A 24,440-nucleotide genomic window follows, 5' to 3' on the forward strand; every position below is an offset into this window, starting at 1 on the left:
TGTAGTCTGAGAGCTCCAGAAGTTGCTACCACTGCTCATTCAGTAGCTCCTAATGTCTTCCTGATTTTCTGGGTCTGTGCTAGTGCTACTTGCATTGGACTGTGTTCCATATTCACCCAGATGTGACAGACCTCTCCTGCTGAACTACTTCTTCTTGTTCTTCTTGTTCTTGTTCTTCTTCTTGTTATTCTTGTTCTTGTTCTTCTTGTTCTTCTTGTTCTTTTTCTTCTCCTCCTCCTCCTCCTCCTCCTCCTCCTCCTTCTTCTTCCTTCTTCCTTCTTCTTTTTTTCTTTTTTTTTGCTGAGGCAATTGGGATTAAGTGACTTGCCCATGGTCACACAGCTAGGAAGTGTTAAGTGTCTGAGACTAGATTTGAACTCAAGTCCTCCTAACTTCAGGGCTGGTGCTCTATCCACTGCATCACCTAGCTGCCCCTTTGCTGAACTTCTAAGTTGTTTTTGGTTGGAAAATTATTTCATCCTTTTCTTTTTTGGGTTTTACAGCACTATTCAAAAGTACTGAGAGGGGTTTGGGGAAGAGCTCAGGTGAGTAGCTGTCTTTTCTGTACCATCTTGGTTCTGTTCCATGAACTGCATTTTAAAAAGAGATAAAGATAAAAGGATAGTCAGAGTCTAGTTGAAATTACATTCCAGTGATGCTCACTGAAACATTATAGAAGTGGGATATTGGTTTCGGGTGCGAAGAGACCAGTTTGGCTAGATTTCAGAGTATAGTAGGAAACTTAATATTCAATAAGATTTAAAAGGTAGATTGAGGATGGGTTGTAAAGTGTTTTGAGAACTAAACAGAAGGATTTATTTTATCCTAGAAAACAGGGAGATGGAGATGGAGCTGGTTGAGTACGGGAGTGTCATAGTCATATATTCATTTAAGAAAATTATCTAGTAAAAGATGGACTGAAGTGGTGAAAAACTTGAGACAGGGAGACCAATTAGGAAACAACTGCAATAATATCAAGAAGAGGTAATAAGAAACTGAACTAAAGTTGTGACTATTTGAGAAGGGGTCAGATGTAAGAGATATTATGGAAGTAGAAATAACATTTAGCACCTGGCTGGATCTGTTGGGTAAGAGAAGGTGAGGAATCACAAATAATAGAGGAATTATGAATATGGGGAGCCAGAAGAATGGTGGTATCTTTGACAGAAACCTTTGCATAATTGGTAGATGGAATTTTAAAATGAGGATAATGATTTAGCAAGCATAACCCATATCTCTTTCTTCCACTGGGTGTTTTTGTAAGACATTTTTTCCATCTATTTCATTTAGGCATTAAAAACAAGTTCCAAAATAAACAGAATTCAGCAGTGGGAAGGAAGGAAAGAAGGAAGGAAGGAAGGAAGGAAGGAAGGAAGGAAGGAAGGAAGGAAGGAAGGAAGGGTGGGCCTGCAGCTTAAAGAAGAAAGTTTATGGATGATTTTGAAAGTCAGTCAGTCACATTGGGTATTAATGGGACACCTATAATACAATGAACATGGGGGCCTGCATTCACAACTAGTTCTGACTCTTCCTGTTGATGGCTGACTTTTCCTCTCAACTTCTGATCCCACTGATGGAGATCTTGAAGGAGTAGAGAAATAGGATCTGAACTCTTAATGGGAGTTAGGTTATGGAAATTAGACTTAAAAGCCATCTAAAACTAGTGGATTTTTCCTGAAAGAAATGGGAAGCTATTGAAGGTATCTGAATAGGAAATGACACGACCTGAGTGGTACATTAGAAGCACATTTTGGGGGAACCAGAGAAAAGGAAGATGAAAGGTAGAAGATAATTTAGATTTGCTAAAGGAGGGGGAAAAATGTATATTCATTGGAAGCAAGTTCCAATTAAGAACTATTTCCCTTGTTGTCTTCTCTCACACTGCCTCCACTTGCCCTCCAGACAATCTGCATCTTTCTATCTTCTTTTCCCAAATCTCTATCTTTGGTTTCAATTTAAGGTAGAAGCTAAGGACAAGCTCTTTAAAGCACTTGAAACTAATTTCCAAGATTAGCTTTTCTACTAATTCTGATTTGCCAAATAACTTTCATTAGGGTCATTTCTCCAGCCATGCCCCCATTCCCCAAACTGATTCATAGAAGTATTGTTATAATCTCATTTGAATGACTTTATTTAGTTGTAATCAGGGAGAATAAGCATTGTAGTCTGGAAGGTAGCTGTGTAGCTTTAAGCTCATTATTTTCTACCTGATTCACAATTTCTTTACCTATAAAAAGAATGGGTTAGAAAGGCCAGGTGGAATCAGAAAGATCCAGACTCAGGCAAACTCTTTTTCCTGACACCTGCTATCTGTGAAACTCGAAACTTTGACAGAAATAGGAAAATTTAGAATAAAGGTAGGGATGGGGAGAGATAATGAATTAAATTTTCTATTAAGTTTGAGATATTTCCAATATATCTGAAGTGAATTGTTCAACAAGCAGTTGGTTACTTGAGAATGAAATGGCATAGAGATGGTAAAGCTAAGGCAGCTGATGAAGAGTAGAGGACAAAGCAAAGGGGAATTTCAATAATTAGGATCCATGATATAAAAGATGAGTCAGCAAAGGAGACTGAGAAGGAAAAGTTAGACAGTTCGGAGTAGAACCAGGAATAAGCAGTGTCTCAGGAACCCAGTAAGGACAGAGTATAGAGGAGGAAAGAGTGTTTAACAGTGTCAAATGGGACAAATAGGTTAAGAAGGATAAGGACTGAAGAGAAATCATCAAATCTGGCAATTAAGGAACATCTGTAACTGGGAAGAGCAGTTCCATTTGAGCAATGAGGTAAAAAGCCAGACATGAAAGGACTAAGGAGTGAGGAGTGAGAAAAGTGATTGAGGAGTGAGAAGTGAGGAGTAAGAAAAAAAAAAAAAGAAACAGAGGCAGATAATGTAGAAAGATTTTTTAAGTTTGAGAAAGTGAAGAGAGTTATTATAAAATGATAGCCTGAAGAAATAGTAAGATCTACTGAAGATGTGTGTGTGTGTGTGTATGTGTGTGTGTGTGTGTGTGTGTTTTATTTGAGTGGGTGAATCATGGGCATGCATGGGAGGAGCCAGTAGACAGGAAAGGCATTTCCTATGAATAGAGGAAAATAGGGTAGAGGAGATGATTAAGATTGCAATCTGTAGAAGACATGAGGGGTTAGGAGAAAAGACACATGTCAAGATGTAATCTTGATATGGAAAAGGACTAACTAAAATGAGGAGTGAATAGAAGAAGATATAAAGGAGGTTTGGATTGAAGAGAAGGATGCAAATGGAGAACCATTTTAATGTGTAAAACAGTAGAGTTATAAAGATGAAAAAGCCAAGATAATCTCTGTCCTGAGGGAAATGTATTTTGTGGGAGGATTATGATAATTATGAAGATAGGCAATTTGTGGAGGGAGAAACACTCACAGTTGACAGAAATAGAGGTTTCCCAAAGGTTGTGACCCCTAAGATAAGCCTAGAAAGCAGATATGGATTTGGAGAAGTAGACATGAGGAGGAAATGCATTCTAGGCTGCAGAATGGCTCCTGTGAATGGATAGAGGTTGAAGTTAGAATATGGAATTCTGGAATCAATTAATAGCCCGATTTGGATTGTGTGTAGCACACATAATGTGTAACAATGTGTGCTACACATAATATTATATATATATATATATATATATATATATATATATAATATAATATAATTTTGTATGAATTAAGGATGAAAAAGTAGATCAAACTTTTCAATTAATTTAGTGCCAGAACCAGTCTAAAATTTTTAAGTTGCCCAGGAGTTACTGATCTATATATCTGAAAAGATTTTCCACATCAGGAATTCCTTCCTGCCAATGAACTCATGGAATTTTAAAGACATTGGTTTGAATTCTAGCACAATACAAAGTAGGAAAAGAAGATAGAAAGATGAAGATTGTCTGGAGGGCAAGTGGAGGCAGTGTGAGAGAAGACAACAAAGGAATTTGTTCTTAATTGGAACTTGCTTCCAATGAATATACCTTTTTCCCCCCTCCTTTAGCAAATCTAAATTATCTTCTACCTTTCATATTCCCTTTCTCTGGTTCCCCCAAAATGTGCTTCTAATGTACCACTCAGGTCGTGTCATTTCCTATTCAGATACCTTCAATAGCTTCCCATTTCTTTCAGGAAAAATCCACTAGTTTTAGATGGCTTTTAAGTCTAATTTCCATAACCTAACTCCCATTAAGAGTTCAGATCCTATTTCTCTACTCCTTCAAGATCTCCATCAGTGGGATCAGAAGTTGAGAGGAAAAGTCAGCCATCAACAGGAAGAGTCAGAACTAGTTGTGAATGCAGGCCCCCATGTTCATTGTATTATAGGTGTCCCATTAATACCCAATGTGACTGACTGATTTTCAAAATCATCCATAAACTTTCTTCTTTAAGCTGCAGGCCCACCCTTCCTTCCTTCCTTCCTTCCTTCCTTCCTTCCTTCCTTCCTTCCTTCCTTCCTTCTTTCCTTCCTTCCTTCCTCCCTTCCTTCCCTCATTTCCTTACCTCCCCTCCCTCCCTTCCCTCCCTTTTCCTCCTTCCCTCCCTCCCTTTTCCTCCTTCCTTCCTTCCTTCTTTCCTTTCTTCCTTCCTTCATTCATTCCCACTGCTGAATTCTGTTTATTTTGGAACTTGTTTTTAATGCCTAAATGAAATAGATGGAAAAAGATGTCTTACAAAAACACCCAGTGGAAGAAAGAGATATGGGTTATGCTTGCTAAATCATTATCCTCATTTTAAAATTCCATCTACCAATTATGCAAAGGTTTCTGTTGAAATTCAGCTAGTAAAATGTAATCTTCTCTGATGCCAGTCAGTTTTTCTAGCAAACTAATTGGAAGGTATTACATTCTTATTTTCTTAATAGATGGATTCAAACTTCCCCAGAAACTCCTCAAAAGGTTTTTGGTTTCCAAGATTTTTTTTCCTGAGGCAATTGGGGTTAAATGACTTGCCCAGGGTCAGACAGCTAGGAAGTGTTAAGTGTCTGAGACCAGATTTGAACTCGGGTCCTCATGACTTCAGGGCTGGTACTCTATCCACTGTGCCACCTAGCTGCCCCTCCAAGATTTTTATAGGTTTTTTTATAGGTGACTTTTTGACTATAAAAATTTAGTTTTTTAAAGTGACCTGCTAATTGTGATGACTTTCTATTATATTAGCTGGTATCTCAAAGTCCAACATGCATTTAGAGTAAAACACAACATTAATAATAATATTAACTCACATTTCTTTTTTTGTCCTTCAATTTGTATTCCTTCTCTGGAAATGGATATTTTTTTTTAATAGATATACATATATAGATATACAATTATCTTGCTGCACAAGAAAAACCTGATCAAAAAGGGGAAAAAAAGAGAAAGAATAAAATTCAAGCAAAGAAAACAAAAGAAATGAATATCCTATGTTGTGACCACATTCAGTTCCCACAGCCTCTCTCTGGGTTTGGATGGCTCTCATCATCACAAGATCATTGGAAATACCCTGAATCATCTCACTGATAAGAAGAGCCACATCCATCAGAATTGATCATTGAATAATCTTGTTGTTGCTGTGTATAATGATCTCCTGGTTCTGCTCACTTCACTTAACACCAGTTCATGTAAGTCTATCCAGGCATCTCTAAAATCATCCTGCTGATTGTTTCATATAGAAAAATAATATTCCATAACATTCATATATTACAATTTATTCTGCCAATCTGCAACTGATGGGCATCCACTCAGTTTCTAGTTTCTTACTACTACAAAAAGGGATGCCACAAACCTTTTTGCATATATGGGTCCCTTTCCCTCCTTTAACACCTCTTTGGGATATAAGTCCAGTAGAAACACTGCTGGAACAAAGGGTATGAACAATTTGACAGCCCTTGAGGCATAGTTCCAAATTGCTCTCCATTAATAGTTGGATCAGTTCATAATTCCATTAACAATGCATTAGTCTCCCCATTTTCCCAAATCCCCTCCAACATTCATTATTATCTTTTCCTGTCATCTTAGTCAGTCTAAGAGGTATGTAATGGTACCTCAGAGTTGTCTTAATTTCCATTTCTATGATCAATAGTAATCTAGAATATCTTTTCAAATAACTAGAGATGGTTTCAATTTCTTCATCTGAAAATTGTCTGTTCATATCCTTTGACCATTTGTCAATTGGAGAATGGCTTGAATTCTTTTTTTTATTTTTTATTATAGCTTTTTATTTACAAGATATTTGCATCGGTAATTTTTCAGCATTGACCCTTGCAAAATCTTCTGTTCCAACTTTTCCCCTCCTTCTTCCCACCCTCTCCCCCAGATGGCAGGTAGACCAATACATGTTAGATATGTTAAAGTATATGTTTAATGCAATATATGTATACATATCCATGCAGTTATTTTGCTAAATGGCTTGAATTCTTATAGATTTGAATTAATCTTCTATATATTTTATAAATGAGGCCTTTATCAGAACCCTTAGACGTAAAATGTTTTTTCCAGTTTTTTACTTCCTTTCTAATCTTGCCTGTATTAATTTTGTTTGTCCTAAAACTTTTTAATTTAATATAATCAAAATGATCTATTTTGTGTTTAATAATGAGCTCCAGTTCTTCTTTGGTCACAAATTCCTGACTTTTCCAAAGATCTGAAAGGTACACTATCCTATTTAGGGTAAAGGGGAGATTATCCAGGCTTTCTCTACAAGCAACAGTGGTTACACAGAATTAGTGCTAACTTCTGATAATGGGTGGGCATAGCCAGGTTCTGATATTTTGGGGTTCAGGGCCTCACTATTTGCCTTTTGTATTTGTGTTAGATGTCTTACAGCTAATCTTCTTCTCTACTGGCTTGCAATCAAGCCAGAGTAGCTAACACTGGTGTAGATTCCTTCCAATAGATTCCCTGCCACAGAGTCCACACCACCATGGATCTCTGCACTGCCTGAGCTCAGGACTTTGGCTGTCTGTGCTTGACCCATCTCCTTCCATGCCCTGTTTGAAACATACCTTTTTCTGAATACCTTCCAAATTATCATCTACTGGAAATTTGTTACACTTCAAATATTTGTGGGTTCTGTCGCTCCAAAACCAGTTCAGAGCCTTAATTTACTGTTAATTTGAGGGATCTATATCCCTATATAGAGCTCAGAAAAAGACATGTCTCCTCTTTGCCATCTTAGCTCCACCCTTATGAACTCACATTCCAAATGATCATTTTGATAATTTCAAATTGTAGATTTTTCGGGTCAAATCTAATTAGATCATTGCTGTTTTTCCTTGTAATATGGCTGATGAAGAACTTCTATTAGGAGACGTTTTGACTCTGCCATTTTATTGTTTTTTTGCTTGTGTTCATATTATCAGTGTTTCAGTCTGAGGTTCATTTGCAGAAATATTTATAAGCCAGTTGTCCATTTGGTGACAATTAAGTTCGAACTAGGAATTTAAAACCTAAGTCCTCTTAGCTGGGCGTGGATAAGCTGCAGCATATTATATAATACATTAATAGTGAGAAAATGAGTAAGGGCACTACTGTAATTCCTTTTCATTGTGGAACTCTCCCTCTTTCCTCAGGATATCCATTATACTCTAGAGGATGTGTGGCTTTCTGACATTTATATGGTCACCATTGCTAATCCATATGTTAAATATCAGTAAACTTTTTAATTTTTAGATTAACATACAAATAGAATTTCTAAGCTTTTCTTCTGGCAATTTTAGTGTATTAACTTTGAAGATCATTGCTCTAGAATACCAAGCAGATTTCTGGATAGATGCATCATAGGTTGAGTCCATTTCCACCCAACAAACAAGAAAAATTCTCATGTTGTCTGGCCACCAGTTCTGGTTTATGCCACATTCTGAGGACAGACTTGTAGATCATACAATTAGAATTAGAAGGAAACTCAGAAACCATATTATCCAACCCTTTTATTTTACAAATGAAGAAACTGAGGTCCAAAAAATTAAGCAATTTGCCAAACACTATCAATAAGTAGTAAGTGGCATAGCAGGAATCCCAATTGACTTCAAATCCATTGCTCTTTCCATGGTTGTCTGGTTCCCAGGAAAAACATATGGAAGTTGTAGAAAGACAGATTTTGGATAAATATAAAGGAATATTTAATAACAAATGAAATTATTTGTTAGTTACTTCTAAGCAAGAACATGCTTAAATGCTTTTTGAGATCTTTGTTAGCTCTAAAAATTTGATTCAGTGCAGGAATTGTGGGTTTTGTTACAAGCCACTGAGTGGAGACTTGGGAGAAGGTGATGGAATTATGCAAGGTATCAGAAAGGGCAGCAGAGGATTTGTTAGAAAAAGCATGAAAGAGCTGCACATAATTTAAACCAGTTCTCAATGAATATTTTTTATCTTACCCTTGGGATATAGAAAAAAATATGAACCATTCATTTCCTCATGCCTCATCTTCAATGCCAGTCTCCTGGCCTACTGGTATAACCCAAACATTCTCCCTACCTCCAGATCTTCTTCAGTATATTTCCATCCAGTTGAAGAAGAATAAGTACAATTAGAATCATGATGGAAGGGACTTTAAAGTTCATTTAAGTGGAAGAGTGACTTGTAAGCTGTTTCTAAAACAGTAATAGCTATAATTTCCAAAGCATTTTTAGTGCATAGTTATACGTACATACATACATACACACACACACACACACACACACACACACACACACATATATATATATATAACTTTATTTAGTCTCAAGAAGAGATTCTCTCTTTCTGTTTTTCTCTGTCTCTATCTCTGTGTGTGTGTGTGAGTGTGTGTGTGTCTGTGTACGTGTGACTGTGTCTCTGTTGGAGGCCAGATAGTCAGTTGTTCTTTATGACCATAGAGATCTTAGCAAAAGGATTGGGCTTAATTTGGTGTATTTTCTGTTAGACTATAGAACTAACTTTTTGACCTCTGTGGTGATCAAACCCTGAGGGAACAGATATTTCTCTAGGATGTCTTGCTCCTAATAAAAGACTTATGACATCTTAAAGGCACAAACTCTTGACCTTCATCTCTTGAGATCACCAGCTTCCTGCTTCAATAAGAACTCACATCCTGAAAAACTCAACTCTTTACTTCCCCAGGCATATTAATTCCTTTTCCTTTAGGAGGGAAGTGAAAGCATCCTGAAGAACTCTCAGGAACAGGTCCATGAATATGTAAAGAAATAAAAACAAGAACAGACCTTTGGGCAAAACTTTTGACAAGTGAAAAATAAAATCTAGGTGTAGAACCTGACACTGATGGATACCTCAGCATGGCTCAAGAACTAGGCATTAATATATCTGTTTAATTAAAAAAAAAACAGGAAGGAATCTGTGCTCTGAAGAAATACTAATGCTTTTTAACTTCTGAATCCAATTCTCCCTATGCAACAAGAAAACTGGTTCTGCACACATACATTGTATCTAGGATATACTATAACATATTCAACATATATAGAACTGCTTGACATCTAGGGGAGGGGGTAGAGGGTGGGAGGAAAAAATCAGAACAGAAGTGAGTGCAAGGGATAATGTTGTAAAAAAATACCCTGGCATGGGTTCTGTCAATAAAAAAGTTATTATAATAATAAAAAAAGAAATAGTAATGCTTTAGTCTCAGTCCAATATTATATATTCATTATAAGCTCCATCCATGGGATCACTCAACCCAGGGTCAGATATTTGTGTTTTTCAGCACAAGTAGTGTGGGTGGAAATAAATCCTATTAAGGTGGGGTGAACAAAGAGCCTTGGAATATTAGAACTGGAAAAAACCTTCTATCAGAGTAGAGGGAAGGCATTTACTGCCCAAAGCAACATTTGAAAATTATGTCCATTAGGAGTAATTATCAATGGGGCAAAAGTTTTGAGCCATCCCTCGCATGGAATTTGATTTATCGCAAAATAAATACTTGTTTGACCAGAAAGAAGACTTTTCTTTCTTTTTTTAAATAGCATTTTTTTTCAATTGTATGTTAAGAGAATTTTTTAGCATTCATTTTTACAAGGTTCTGAGTTCCAAATTTCCTCCCTCCCTCCACTCCCCTTTTCTTAAAATGGCAGTCAATTTTTATTGATTATATATGTGCAATTATGTGAAATATATGTTCATATTAGTTACATTTGTGAAAAAAACAGACTAAAAGGAAAAAGAATACAAAGAATAAAATAAGTGGAAAAATCTTTGATATGCAATCAGAGTTTATCAGTTCTTTATTTGGATGTGGTTAGCATTTTTTATTTTGAGTCCTTTGTACTTGATTTAGATCTTTGTGTGGCTTAGAAGAGCTAAGTCATTGAGAGTTGATCATCATGTAATATAAACAGACTTTTCTTGCACTAAAAATATATGTAATCAGAGGTAACTAGGTGGCTCAGTGGATAGAACACTAGTCCTGAAGTCAGGAGGATCGAGTTCAAGTTTGGCCTCAGACACTTAACACTTCCTAGCTGTATGACCATGGGCAAGTGACTTAACCCCAATTACCTCAGCAAAAAAAGGTGCATTCATAAAAAGGTAAGGTCAAAATGAATTCCCATTCTACTCAGCCATATCTCTTGTATATTGTAATATAAATAGGATTGATCATTTTTGGTCTATTTTTATTTATTTTTGACATTATTTTCTCTTTAAATTTTAAATTTCAGATTTTCTCCTTCCTTTCCACTCTCCCCCATTCATCGAGAAAAAAATGACATCAATTATACCTGTGAAATCATGTAGAACACACTTCCATATTAGCCATATCATAAAAAGCAAAAAAAAAAATGTGAGAAAATTATGCATCAATTTGAACTCAGAGTTTATCAGTTCTCTTTCTGGACTGGATAGCATTTTTTCATCATGAGTCCTTTGAAATTATGTTGGATTACCATTCAATCAGAGTAGCCAAGTCTTTCACAGTTGAACATTATTTGAACATTGCTATTACTGTGCACAATTATTTTCTAGTTCTTTTTATTTAACTTTCCATCCATTCATATATATAATGTATATATATATATATACATATATATTGCCTTGTTTTTCTTTCTGAAACTATCCATCTCATTATTTCTTTTAATACAGTAGTACTCCATCAAAATCATATGCCACAACTTGTCCAGCCATTCCCCAACTGATGCATCCCCTCAATTGCCAATTCTTTGCCAGCATAAAAAAGAATTTGTACAGATAATTTTTATATATATAAGGCTTTTACCTTTTCCTTTGATCTCTTCAGGTCATAGCCATCTGTAGTAGTGATATTAATGAATCAAAGGGTATGCAAAGTTTCATAGATCTTTGAGCACAGCTCCAAAGTGTTCTCCAGAAAGACTGGAATAGTTCACCAACAATTAATTAATTTTCCCTCTTCTCCTCCAGCACTGATCATTTCTATTCTGTATGTGGTGATACCTTATAGTTATTTTAATTAGTCTTTCCCTAATCAGTAATGATTTAGAGTATTTTTCATATGACAGTAGATAGTTTTGATGATTCTTCTTCTGAAAACTGCTCATTCATATCCTTTGACCATTTATCAATGGAGGAATGGTTTTCATTTATTTATTTATTTTACAAATTTGACTCTGTTCCTTATATATTTGAGAAATGAGGCTTTTATCAGGGAAACTTGCTGCAAAATTTGTTGATATTATTTCATTGTCTATGGTACCCTCCAGTAAAATGTAGGTTCCTTGATTCTCTCTCTCTCTCTCTTTCTCTGACTCTGTCTCTGTCTCTCTATCTCTGTCTTTCTCTGTCTCTCTGTCTCTCTCTATCTCTCTCTGTCTCCCTCTCTGTCTCTCTCTCTCTGTCTCTCTCCCCTTCTTTCCTCCTCTGCTTTTGATTTGGTTAAGATCACGATTGCCACCCTTGCCTTCTTCACTTCAGCTGACACATAACAGTCTCTACTTCAGCCCTTCATTTCAATTCTGCCTCAAGTATGTCTCTTGTACATGCCACAGTGTTTTAGACATTTAACCCCTTCATTATACACAGCTCTGTAAAGTAACAATATAACATATCAGATGGCAGACATGCCTTGTTAAAAAGAATAACTTTCTGAGTCTCTTCAAGAGTTCCTTCAGCAAGAGAACCAATTTTATTTTATAAGAAGAACAATACATATCTTGGGAAGAGGTTAGAATATAAAAGCTTTTAGTGTGGGCAACAGATCAAGAAATTAAGAGCACAGCATGAAAAAATATTAAAAAGTTAGCAGACCAGTTTTAATAAGAACAAAAAGCAAGAAGCCCTGAAGACTCAACAGAATAATAATAATAATGTAATTGAATTGGTTGCTAAAGAGCAGGAAGTACCCCAAAATATTCCAGGTAGAACTGAGAATGATGCAAATAAGAAAGATAAACCCTCAAGCAATTATGTTCCACATGAAAAAGAACAAATCTACTGAGTTAATAATACAGTCATGCCTGGAATAAAATGACCTTGCAAAAGCTAATAATATTTCGACTTTCCCATCTTCCCATTATTTTTATCTTCTCTCCCTGTTGGTTCATTTCACCTTTAAATTTTTCACACTGGAGTTATACTCTATGCACTCCTATGTACCCCCATGATGCCCTACTCTGATTGTCTAGTTCCTTTCAGAATCTCTATTTTAAGAAAAGTACCCAGACAAGTCATGTCATCTTTCCTCACTAGCTCTTCTCCATATTCTCTGAACTTTATCCACCATATCACAGCAACCTCCTTATCTTGCTCTTCTCATACTAAAATTAAACTTTGTCCCTGTATCTCCTTCCTCTGACTGGCTGGCTTCTTCTACTACCTCTACTTTAAGGAAAATGCCTGATCAGGAATATCTTCATATTCTTCTAGCTTCTATTCTTGACTCTAGATTTTCTCTATCTCCACCTTAACAAGGCTCAGATAATTTTTCCTCTCCCTCTGTCCTTCCCTCCTTTTAGTTTTTCTCATTAGAAATAATGAAGAATGAACTGAGCAGAACAAGAGAATGTTGTATATTGTAACATCAATGTTGTTTTAAGAGAAACTTTGAATGACTAAGTTATAAATATTCAAATTAACTATAAAGGGCATAGGAAGATGCTGTCTGCATCTAGAGAAAGAACTGATAAATAAAAGTATGTATAGTATGGTTTTACATATACACACATATATATACACAATATATATTTAGTGTATATTTATGGGTATATATTTATATATGTATATATACATATATGTACATACATACCTATATATTCTCCTTTTCCTTCTCTTCTTCCTTTCCTTCTCCTTCTCTTCCTCTTCCCTCTTCTCTTTCTTATCCTCCTCTTCCTCTTCTTTATTCTTACTTCTTTATTACTTTTGACCAAGACATCCTTGTTTATTAATTAAATACACACAAACACATACACATATATATTCTTCTCTAATGGTAGTCACCCCTAATTGTGAAGAAAGAAAAAAAGAAAAAAGAAAGAAAAAAAAGGAACTTTATTATCTATTTAAAAGGAATAGCAAGTTGTACATAATAGATTCACATAATGCAAATTCTACATGAAATGGAAATCCTGTCAATCTTGTTTGAGCATCAAGTTTGAGCATAAACATCTGCCATGACCAGGATTTCACAATTTATCTCAATTCAATTCAATTCAGTTCAATGTAGGTTGATTCCTACAGTTTTCAAGATTTATTATTTGTAGGCCTACTCTTTGTAAAGTACAAAAATTTAAATAATATACAGACCTACCCTTAAAGATATTACAGTCTGGTGCAATATTAAAACATGGACACAAATAATAATGATTCAAGGAAAAACAGAATGAAGACACACAAGAAATATAGGGCCGAGGTGTAGGGCTGGGAACAATTTGGGGAATGGGAAATTTTAAAAGGCTTCCTGAACGGAGGAGGTGGCCCCTGAATTGGATTGTGAAGGAATAGAGGAATTTAAACTGGCAGAAATGGGATCCCTTTTCAAATCTTAAAATTATCCCTAGCCTCACAAAGACATTATATCCCTGATGTCTTGCACTCTTCTTGGATTTTTATTCTGTTTCAGAAGAATGGATTTTCTTGTTTGTCAAGATGATTCCAACCTGATTTCAGCTTGTTACTAAATTTGATGAGTGTATTGTTAAATCCTTCATTCAGGTCATCAGTGATACTATTGCAAGATAGTATCTGGAATGTGAAACAATGGAAAGAATACCAGACCAAGTAAGTAAATCTTGGTTTCCATTGTGGCTAAGCTATTACTTAATCATGTAAACTTGAGCAGAGCACATGCAGGGAAGAACATGATACCCCATGTGGACAGAGGGAAGGGAAGAGAGAGAGAAAAAAAGAAGAAAAGAAAAGAAAGAATTGTGTTGCCTAAATGTCAGTTACAATTGGATCCCTAGCAGTTCAGCTCCTACTACAATTCACAGAGGCTATTGCTTGTGCTTCGTTCTAGAAGAGAACCATGACACCAGGGAGGTGATGCCATGACATGCAAGTGAATTGGATTAAGTGAGGGAGGGCTGGGCATTTTCCCCTCTGGAGCCATCTGGGTCCAGGGGCCAGATATATATCAGGATGACTGGAGATGGCTTTGGCTGTAATACCTTGGTCTTTTTAAGCTAAAGTCTTTAACAGGTTTCTATTGTGCTACAAGAAATGACAAGTATGTGGATTTCAGAAAAGTCTGAAAGACTTACATAAACTGATACAAAGTGAAGTGAGCAGAACCAGGAGAACATTGTACATAGTAACAGCAACATTGTATAATGAACAACTACTTGTAGGTGCTTTGCCCAGAGGAATGTATATTTTGATTGCTGAAACCTCACAAGATATCTTGGGGTTTCCTAGCCAGATTTCTTTCTTAAGGACCATATTTTAAATCTCATTGATTGGCCAATAATGGGTCTTAGTCAGTCCTTACTTGGTCATTGTTTGGGGTCCAGATTGGTTCAAAGTAAATGTAAATAGCAGTTGTTTCTGTTTTGTACAGAAATCCTGAGGGTCTTCTCCCAGATTCTTTTTATACATACATAAATATTTATAAACACACATGTGTGTGCATATATGTGTGAACACACACATATCTCTCATTCTCTCTGTGTGTGTCTCTATGTCTCTGTCTCTCTATATATACATATGTATTACACACACAAATATATATATATATATATATATATATATTCTTTTATTGATTAGCCAACAAGTTCCACTTGGTCAATGTTTGGGCTATAATTGACTCAGAGTTTTTTTTTTGTTTGTTTGTTTGTTTTGGTAAAAGAAACTATTTTTACCTCATTTCTTACCTAGCCTTAATCATTGAATGGGAGTTATTTCAGTCAAACCCGAGACCTGTTAAAGAGCTTAAAAAGGACAAGGTCTCCCCCTGAATTCAAGGCCACCTCTAGTGGTCCTGATCTATATTTGGCCACTGGACCCAGATGACTTCAATTCATTTCCCTGTCATGGTATTACTTCCCTATCATGGTATCACTTCCCTAATGTCATGACACTCTTAGAAAATGAAGGCCAAGCAACAACAAACTTGAGCAAACTATCTCCTTTTTTGAGCTTCAGTTTCTTCCTCTGTAAAATGAAGATAATCCTTGGACTACGATTCATCATCTTCATTCTACTCTCCCCAATCCCCATTTTGCATCACCTTCTGGTATCTGAGATGGCTTCTTCCTCCTATCTGTCTAGTAAACTATCTTTGCTCCCCAAAGCCTTACTAAAATGTCAGCTCTCCCATCAAGCCTTTCCTGACTCCATCATCAACCTACCCTAGATGAAAATAATTTTCCTTTGTCAAAATTTGCCTGGAATTTTGGCTTGATCTCTCCTTTGCATTTATATGACTCCCTGGTAGCAAAAACTGTTTCTCATCTATCCCAGTACTCTCTTTTCCCAGAACAAAACTTCAGATATAGATACTCAATAGGCACTTAGTAAATGTTCAAATGAATTAAACTTAGCTATAAAGCATTAAATAACTATGCCATATATTTAGATCAGCTTCAGGACATACTTCTATGGGACTTTATTCACTACATTCTCCCTGCAGTCACTGATGATCTGCCTCTTGGTGTCTCATTCAGACTATGTTGTCATGTCATACTATTGCAGAGTCATGATCACAGAACATTCTTTATGAATTGACCAGTGGGCATATTCTGAACAGTGAAATAAAAACAAAAAACAAAACAAAACAAAACAAAACAAAAAACCTCTTTCTTTAACTAAAGAAGATGATTACTTCTTTGTCCAAATGCCCTAGAATTCAAGGTAGAAAATGCCATTAATCTAATGGTTCAAAATCACTCTTACCTGGTACTAGTAAGATTGGGAAAAGATATAAACATGATCACTTAAAGGGGCTTTCTTTATATATTACTAGGATTGTATTGCTAAAGAAATATATTTTCTTTCTAAAATACCCAGATTCTGACAACTGGGAATCCTTTCAGAGTCCCTTGAGGTTCTGTTATTTTCATGCGGTTTTTGCTTTCTTGGACTTTGATTAGGTTAAAGCAGGGGGACAAAGCAGTCTCTCTGACATTTAAATGTGAGTGATGGGAGATAAACATGTTGGCAAAAGGAATTTGTTGATATTAAGGAAAGGTAAAGTTCAAATGTTAATTTATTCATATATGCACTTCCTTGGGATGACAGGACATGTCCTTTTGTGATCCTCGTGGTTTCTGACTCATTCTACTGTGTCCAGAAGACCCTGGATACCCTTCTTGACCCCATCCATTGAAGGGCGGATAGGCAGAGCTGGGTCCCGTGAAAAATGACTGGTACCATGGATATAATAAGGAGGAGGGTTGCAAAGCAATAATTCTTTTTTGGGGGTAAGAAGTCAAGCCAGTACCTTGAACATTATATATCATAATGAATCTCAAGGATTAAACCTCAGGGATCACAGAATCGAATTCACAAGAGATCATAAGAGATCAGGGATTTTTTCACTCAACAAGTAGTCATCAAGACTCTATGTCAATTCTTATAATGAGGGAAATTTTCATGGATTCTTAAAGCATCCCACTTCACTTTTGCAAAATCAGTACATCAGTCAATAAGCATTTACCAAGCACCTACTATGTGCTGGGCACTGTGCTAAATATAAAATAAAGCAAAAAAAAAAAAATTCCCCAAACCCAAACAAACAAAACCACCACCAACAACAACAAAAACAGTCCTTGGTCTCAGAGATTCCACTGTCTCACAGGAAAAAGAGTAGGCAAACAATTACATAGAAACAAGATATATGCTAGATAAATAGGGGAAACCCTCAGAGGGAAGACACTACCTTTAAAGAAGACGGGGAAATATTTCTCCCAGTGAGCATTGACCCTCTCTTCCACCACAAAAACAAGGTTTCTCCCTTTCCCCATGTATCAATCAGACATAAAGGCAGATCTCCCTTTGCCTTCTCAAATATTCTCTTGTAGGCTGCCTTTTTCCTGAGAGCCTACATGATTTATTTTCCCTTCAACTGTCAACTTTTCACTAATTAAGGATGTATTGCATATTTTCCTCTGTCTTCTTCCTCCTTTTTTCCCTTTTATGCTTCTTCATATTTTGTGACTTGGTACACTAAAAACACTCCTTCACTTACCTTCTATTTCTCTTTTGCTTGTATCATTATTTCCTTATGTACTTCTAGACTCTTAATAGCTTAATAGACTCTAGAAGCTTAATAGCTTAACAATTTTTTTGTTGACCTCAGTTTTTGGATTTGTTTACCTTTCTTGTTTTTCTATTCCAATATGTTTCTGAAGCAAATATTTTGTTTAGGTCTGGTTTTCTTTCTAAGAATGCTTTGAATGCTTCTTTTAAAAATTAAAAGTCTAGCTTTTTTAAAATAGTGATTAGATTTAGGTTTTCAAGGTATGTCACCCTGGGTTGCATTTTGAGTTTCTTTGCTTTTCAGAAATTATTCTCCATTTCTGAATATAAAATTTCTGAATTCAGAAATTTTGAATATCTCTATTTCTGGGTACAGAATTGTCTCATTAGTCTTTTATTATTAGAATTTACTTTCCTTTATATTTGCATGTTTTTCTCTTGATTGCTCAAAGAATTTGTTATTTGTCATTGGAATTGTTAAATTTCACCACTATATATGCCTTGGAGTTTGCAGCATAAGTTCTGTTTGATTTGCTTTGGTTCTAGAGGGGATTCTGTGGATTCTTTTAATTAATTTTTTTTCTTTATTCATTCAATTCTGTGAAGTTTCTTATGTTTTTGCATTACAGTGTTCAAATAGTTTTACTGTTCTTCTGTGGGACCTGTAACTTTTAAGTTGTCCATATTCATTTTATCTTCAAGATCAATGTGCTTTGTTTGTATGGAGCTTTTAACATCATTGCTTTTTGCTTATCTTCTTCCAGATTATTCTTTACTTCTGTGTATTTGCATTCCCAATCAATTATTTTCTCTTTTGTTTCTTTAGTGACATGCATTCAAGTCTTTCTATTCTGACATTATTTCTGTTATGCAGACAATAAATTCTGCTTTCACAATTTTTATTTTACTTTCAAAAATCCTGTTACAGTACCATGCTCTCTTGGAAATTCACCTCATCAGGTGCTGACCCCTTTTTTCTTTGTCTTGGCAATAATCATAGATTTTTGTGTTCATTTAGCTGACCTAGAAGCTACATTCCTTTGTTATTAATGTCTTCCCCCTGTTGTTTTATCTGTTAATGCTCAAGATCTCTAATTCCCTTATATTCCTCCTTTGCTCACTTTCTAATCCTTTCCTCTTTAACTGCAGTTTTCTAGAGGTTGGACAGCTAAACCTGCATAGTCTCTTCCTAAGCTGTGCAGTCCAGGTTATAAGGATGTAAATCTCTAACATGCTGTTTTTTTAGAGGTTCAAAATTGTCTGTAACTGGATGCTGGATGCTCTTTCCCTCAGGCTTAGTAAAGTGCCTTGGAGTCATACTTGTCTTGCCTCAGTTTCCTCCCTTCTTTTCATTCTTTATTTCATTTCTATTGCAATACAGAAGGCTACTAAATTGCTTTCCCAGAGAAATCAAACTTCTTTTTTTTATTTTTTGTGACAATTTGAAGGAAGGATAGGGCAGGGTTGAGTTCTGGTCTGATTATTTATCTCTGTTGCCTGACTCTGGTGGATGGTAAGGGAAGGGATGCTGAGAGATATTGTTAGGAGTTAAGGATTGGCCTTCTTTATTATTTTGTTAAGTTTTTGTCTTATATTGCTTTATTTCTTGTGCATAATTCCTGTTTTGAAGAGATTTAAGAAGTCATGAGCATAGAAGAAAAGTATCTTTGTAATTATTCATAAGCTATCTGTGTGACTTAAATCCATCATCTTTTTAAAAAATTTTTAATAACTTTTTATTTACAAGTTATATGCATGGGTAATTTTACAGCATTGACAATTGCCAAACCTTTTGTTCCAATTTTTCCCCTCCATCCCCTCACCCCTTCTCCTAGATAGCAGGATGACCAATACATGTTAAATATATTAAAGTATAAATTAAATACAAAATAAATATACATGTCCAAACCGTTATTTTTCTGTACAAAAAGAATCAGACTCTGAAATATTGTACAATTAGCCTGTGAAAGAAATAAAAAATGCAGATAGGCAAAAATATAGGGTAAATCCATCATCTTGTGGAATTCTGGTTTTTTAAAACATACTTAATAGATGAATGATTGTCTCCTTTGACTGAATATAAGCTTTTGAGGGAATGTATATTCATCCTTTGAATTTGTATCCCCTTTGTCTAACTGGCAGGCACATTAAATAAATTGTTTAAAAAATTCTTGTTGATTGAGTGATTCCTTCCACAAAATTATTCATTTTTTTTTCCCGGCTAGCAGGTTGAAGTTTCTCACAAGTCTTGATATTTACACAACCATTTGAGTAAAGGATATTTCTACAACCAAAAGGGTACAGCTCCTAGGGGAGCTGGTGAGAGAGAAACCTTAGGGACAGCCTCTGAACCTACTCCTTTTTTTCAAGTTCTATAAAACAAAGACCTTTCTCATGGAAACCCAAAGAGACACATATGATTTCTGGATTCCAAAAAAATCAGCAGCTTTTAGTCCTTACACACTGGGATTAGTCACTTCAGAATCTTCCCATCCCCACTCCCATAAAATCAACCTAAACCAGAAAAGAAGGCAAAGGATCTCACTGGGAAAATTCTCAGTCATAGAAGAATCTACTATCACTCAGAAAAGCCAGGCCTCTGTGATTTTCCAATACCATGGTATATGGAACATTTTTAATTACCTTATTTTATGTCTTACATACCTTTATTTTATATCTTAAAGAGATCTACATATGTTGGTCATAATTATTCTCACATCTTGTGAGATGAAACAGGTAGGAGGCACCATATTGCACAGAGTGCTGGGCTGAATGGAGAAGATCTGAGTTTAGAGGGGTTTTTCAGGATCAAATGAGATAACATTTATAAATTACTTAGCATATAACTTGGTGCCTTCTTCCCCTTTTCTTTTGTTCCCTGTATATAACGTTCTCCTTGGGTTGCAAGAACCATTTTCTCACCTCCAATGTTTCCTGGGTAGAAACCATAGAAAAATTCTAAATTCAAAGTAATTTCTTGGGATCCACAATTTATGGACCTTTCAAAAATAATCAGATTTCTTTGCTGAATCCCATGACCAGTAACAGGCTGATATGATTTTATCCTCAGATTCCATAATTTCAGGAATCTTGAATTATAAGATGTCATTTAATTCAACTCTTATTTTAAAGAGAAGGAAACTGGGGCCCAAAAAGAGCCAAGGATTTACAGAGTGAGTTAGGGGCAGAATTATGATCAAACCCTGAGTTTTCCAACTCCCAGTCTAGGAGTCTTTCTACTATGTGCATTTCTGGAAAGTCTTCTCTCCTTCTCTTAATTATTAGTGCCTCCATCATTCCTCAAATGATCTTGTATTTATATTTACCTATCATGTTTTATGCTTTATCTCCCTGTAGAATATAAACTCCTTAAGATCAAAGAATATATTTCATTTTAATCTTGTTAGCTATAGCACCTGGAATAATTGCTAGTAAATTGTATGTACATAAAATAGCATCATGCTAAAATAAATGATGGTCGAATAATTTGGATACTTCATGCCTGGCATACTTTCTATACAGTCAAATTGAGAGGGAAGGGTTAGGCCATGATTCTTAAACTATGGTTCACAACACCAATTTTGATCATGTATGCAGGTTGCAAAATTGTGATTTATTATCAGTATATGCTTGATTTTGCATACCTATTTTGTATATATCTATATTCTCAGACACATGTAAAAATTTCTTGAGCAATAAAGGGTTATAAAAAAGTTTAAGAAGTCCTGATCTAGAGGAGGGAAGAGATAAGGAATGCAAATGATACAAATGTTTAGTCTATAGTTGCCAGTTGACTGTATATTATACCATATGCTCTCTGAGAGTAGAGACTAGCTCACCTATACATTTTCTTTCCCCAAGTTCTAATCACACTACTCTACATATAGTAAGAACTTAAGAAGTGTTTGTGAAATTATTTAGTAGAATTGCTCTTTTGATTTCATTGGTATAGGAGACTTTCAAATAAAGAAATTTCATCTACTGATGTAGGTTGGTATCTTTTCTGCAAATTTCCATCTTAAGAGAGTTATCCATATGATGAAAAACTGCTATCTGCCTCCAGAAAAAAAGAATTGATGAAGTATGAATACAGATCAAAGCACATTATTTTTCACTTTATTTTTTTCCTTTCATTCTGTTCTTTCTCAAGATAACTAATATGGTAATGTTTTGCATAATTGCACATGTATAATCTATATCAAGTTGCTTACTACATTAGGGAGGGAGGGGGAAAATTTGGAACTCAAAATTTTAAAAATGAATGGTTAAAATTTTCTTTATTATATTATTAAAGAGAGAATCAGAGAGACAGAAAGACACAGAGAAACAGAGAGAGAGAGAGAGAAAGAGTGAGAGAGAGAGAGAGAGAGAGAGAGAGAGAGAGACAGACAGGTAGAGTGGCCTGGAAAATTGAACATTTAAGCATTTAAGTGACTGGCCTGAACTCTCCAGTTCAGAAATGGGACCATCTCTTTATTCACTACATGATGATGCTGCCTCTGGGCTATGTGGACCAGCCTAAGTTGATATATTGCAAGATAATAAAGGGAGGAAATCTTTACTAATCAATGTGAACTTTTCTGATAGGACCTCAGCTGATACACTGGGTATCAGTTATATTACTTGAATCCATGGGGAATAATTATTTGTATGTTTAAAGAGAATAAAAAAGGGAGAAAGGACTATATCCTAATTGTTTACTATCTTTTAATGAGCAATTTATTTTAATGACCATTCTTGATTCTCTATTAAAAACTCAATTTTGACTTGTTGCCAGGACTGACTATCCCCAAGGTCTTGACTAAATATTTAAAATAGCCCTTTTTAATCTTTGTGATTTTTTCCCCTTTATTTTATTCTTTACAGAGTTCTTGCCTCTGGTGACTTGACTCAATCTGGTAAATAACTTCAGTCATAGTCTTCCAGTTGAAGGATTTCCTGTCTGATCTGAAAGACAGTGGATATTTTAATGTTATCATTTTATTGCAGAATGGTATAGGACTCTTTGTCAGATGACAGTGGTGAATCAACCCAGCCATTCATCACAAGACTAAAGCAAAATCCTGCTTTGTAAAAAAAAAAACAAAAAAAAAAAAAAAAAAAACAACCAACCAACCAAAAATACCCCTCAAACAACCACAAAAATAATAACCTCCCTTTGTAAAACCACAAAGACCTCTACAAATATCAACATTATTTTGAGGAGAAGGCACACTGGTTTTTCTTCTATGGCCAAATGGTGGGCAAGTGGTCTGTGCTAAACTGTGCTGGACTTTTCTATCCCCTTATCAGCCTCAGCTGCTATCATAGGGAACAATGAAAAAAGATGAATAAAAGAGAATGGAGCAGGTATCTTTGTAATTATTCATAGACTATTTGTGTGATTTAAGAATGATTACTTTTTCTTGTATATATCCTGAAGTAGTGATGCCTTTTCTTGGGAATCACAATTAGTTGGTATTTAGTTTACCCATCTGTTAAAGGATCACAGTATCATAAGTTTAGAGCTATAATGCACCATAATGATCCCCTTAATTTTTGAAATGAAGAATATAAGATATAGAAGTAAAGTGATACAAATTCGAGGTTGCACAGCTAGTTATGTGCCAGAAGCAAGATTTGAAATTAGGTCTTCATAACTCCAAATCCAATACTCTGTCCCCTAAACCTATTAATGTTTTTATTATCTGCCTCTAAAGTGAGGAAAAAACTTTATAAAGCTTAAAGTTTATATAACAAAAGGAACTGCAATTTGTAGTAGACTCAACAGCAGTAACAATACTAGTAGTAATAGTACTAGTAGTAGCATTCATTTAATACTTTGCTTGCAAAGTGCTTCACTTATATTTGATCCTCACAAAAATTCTGAAGAGGATTATTATTGACTCTATATAATAAATGACTTTTCCAGGGTAATATGGCTGGTGGTCTGAAACTGAATTTGAATTCATTTCTTCCTGATTCCAAGTTTAGTGATTTAGCCATTGTACCACCTAGTAGAGTGAAAGTTCTTTTGTATAGATTGGGTTATCTAGGGGAAATCCTTTGAATTAAAGTACTCTAACCTTTAACAGAAGAGTAGAGCCCTAATGATCCATAATGATGGAGTAAAGAGAAGAGTTGGAAGTCATTTTCAGGGAGAACAGAAGCCTGCCTCATAGGTTTTATATAGGTACAAAGTTCTAATTAGGACAAGGAAATAGAAGCTTTGCCCCAACTACCAAAATTTGACAGTGGTCTCCTAGAAACATTTAAGTTTATCATGTAGCAAGAAAAATGAGTTAAACTAGGAAGCTAAAAACTTCTTTGTGAGGTATTGTGTTAAGAAATTCCCTTCCTGCATAAATCAAGATGAAGCATAAGAAGTTTAGCTAGCTTAGATATAGATCAATAGCATGGAACTCAGTTGTTACTAGAGAGATTTCTTTTATTCTCTATATCTTGTTGTGATAATTCTGAATGGTCTTCTTTTTCTTTGTGAAGACATGACTTCATCTATGTGAACATTCATTTCCTTAATTGATTCAGATCACCACCCTTCCATTCCCTACAATAGTGTTTTGTAGAGGAAAGCCCTTAAGCTTGGTGCTTTCTTGAGCTTAGGATGGCTCAAAGGACAGAAATAAAGTTGATTCCCGATGTGTCCTGCAGGTGGTTCCAGCATGCCAATTTCCTTCAGAAATTGTATTTTGCTGGAATGCGCATTAAAAGAGAGATGGGGTTAATAAGTCCTAGTAAAAGTACCTGTGTAATTTACAATGCATAATAAAGGAGAATGGAAACAGAAAGTAGGTGCCAGAGTGTGGTCACCTGGAAGCAGGAAGATGGAGGAGTACCAGTACTTTAACTCACTTGCCA

This window comes from Sarcophilus harrisii, chromosome 1 (assembly GCF_902635505.1).
Source record: "Sarcophilus harrisii chromosome 1, mSarHar1.11, whole genome shotgun sequence".
Classification (NCBI taxonomy): domain Eukaryota; kingdom Metazoa; phylum Chordata; class Mammalia; order Dasyuromorphia; family Dasyuridae; genus Sarcophilus; species Sarcophilus harrisii.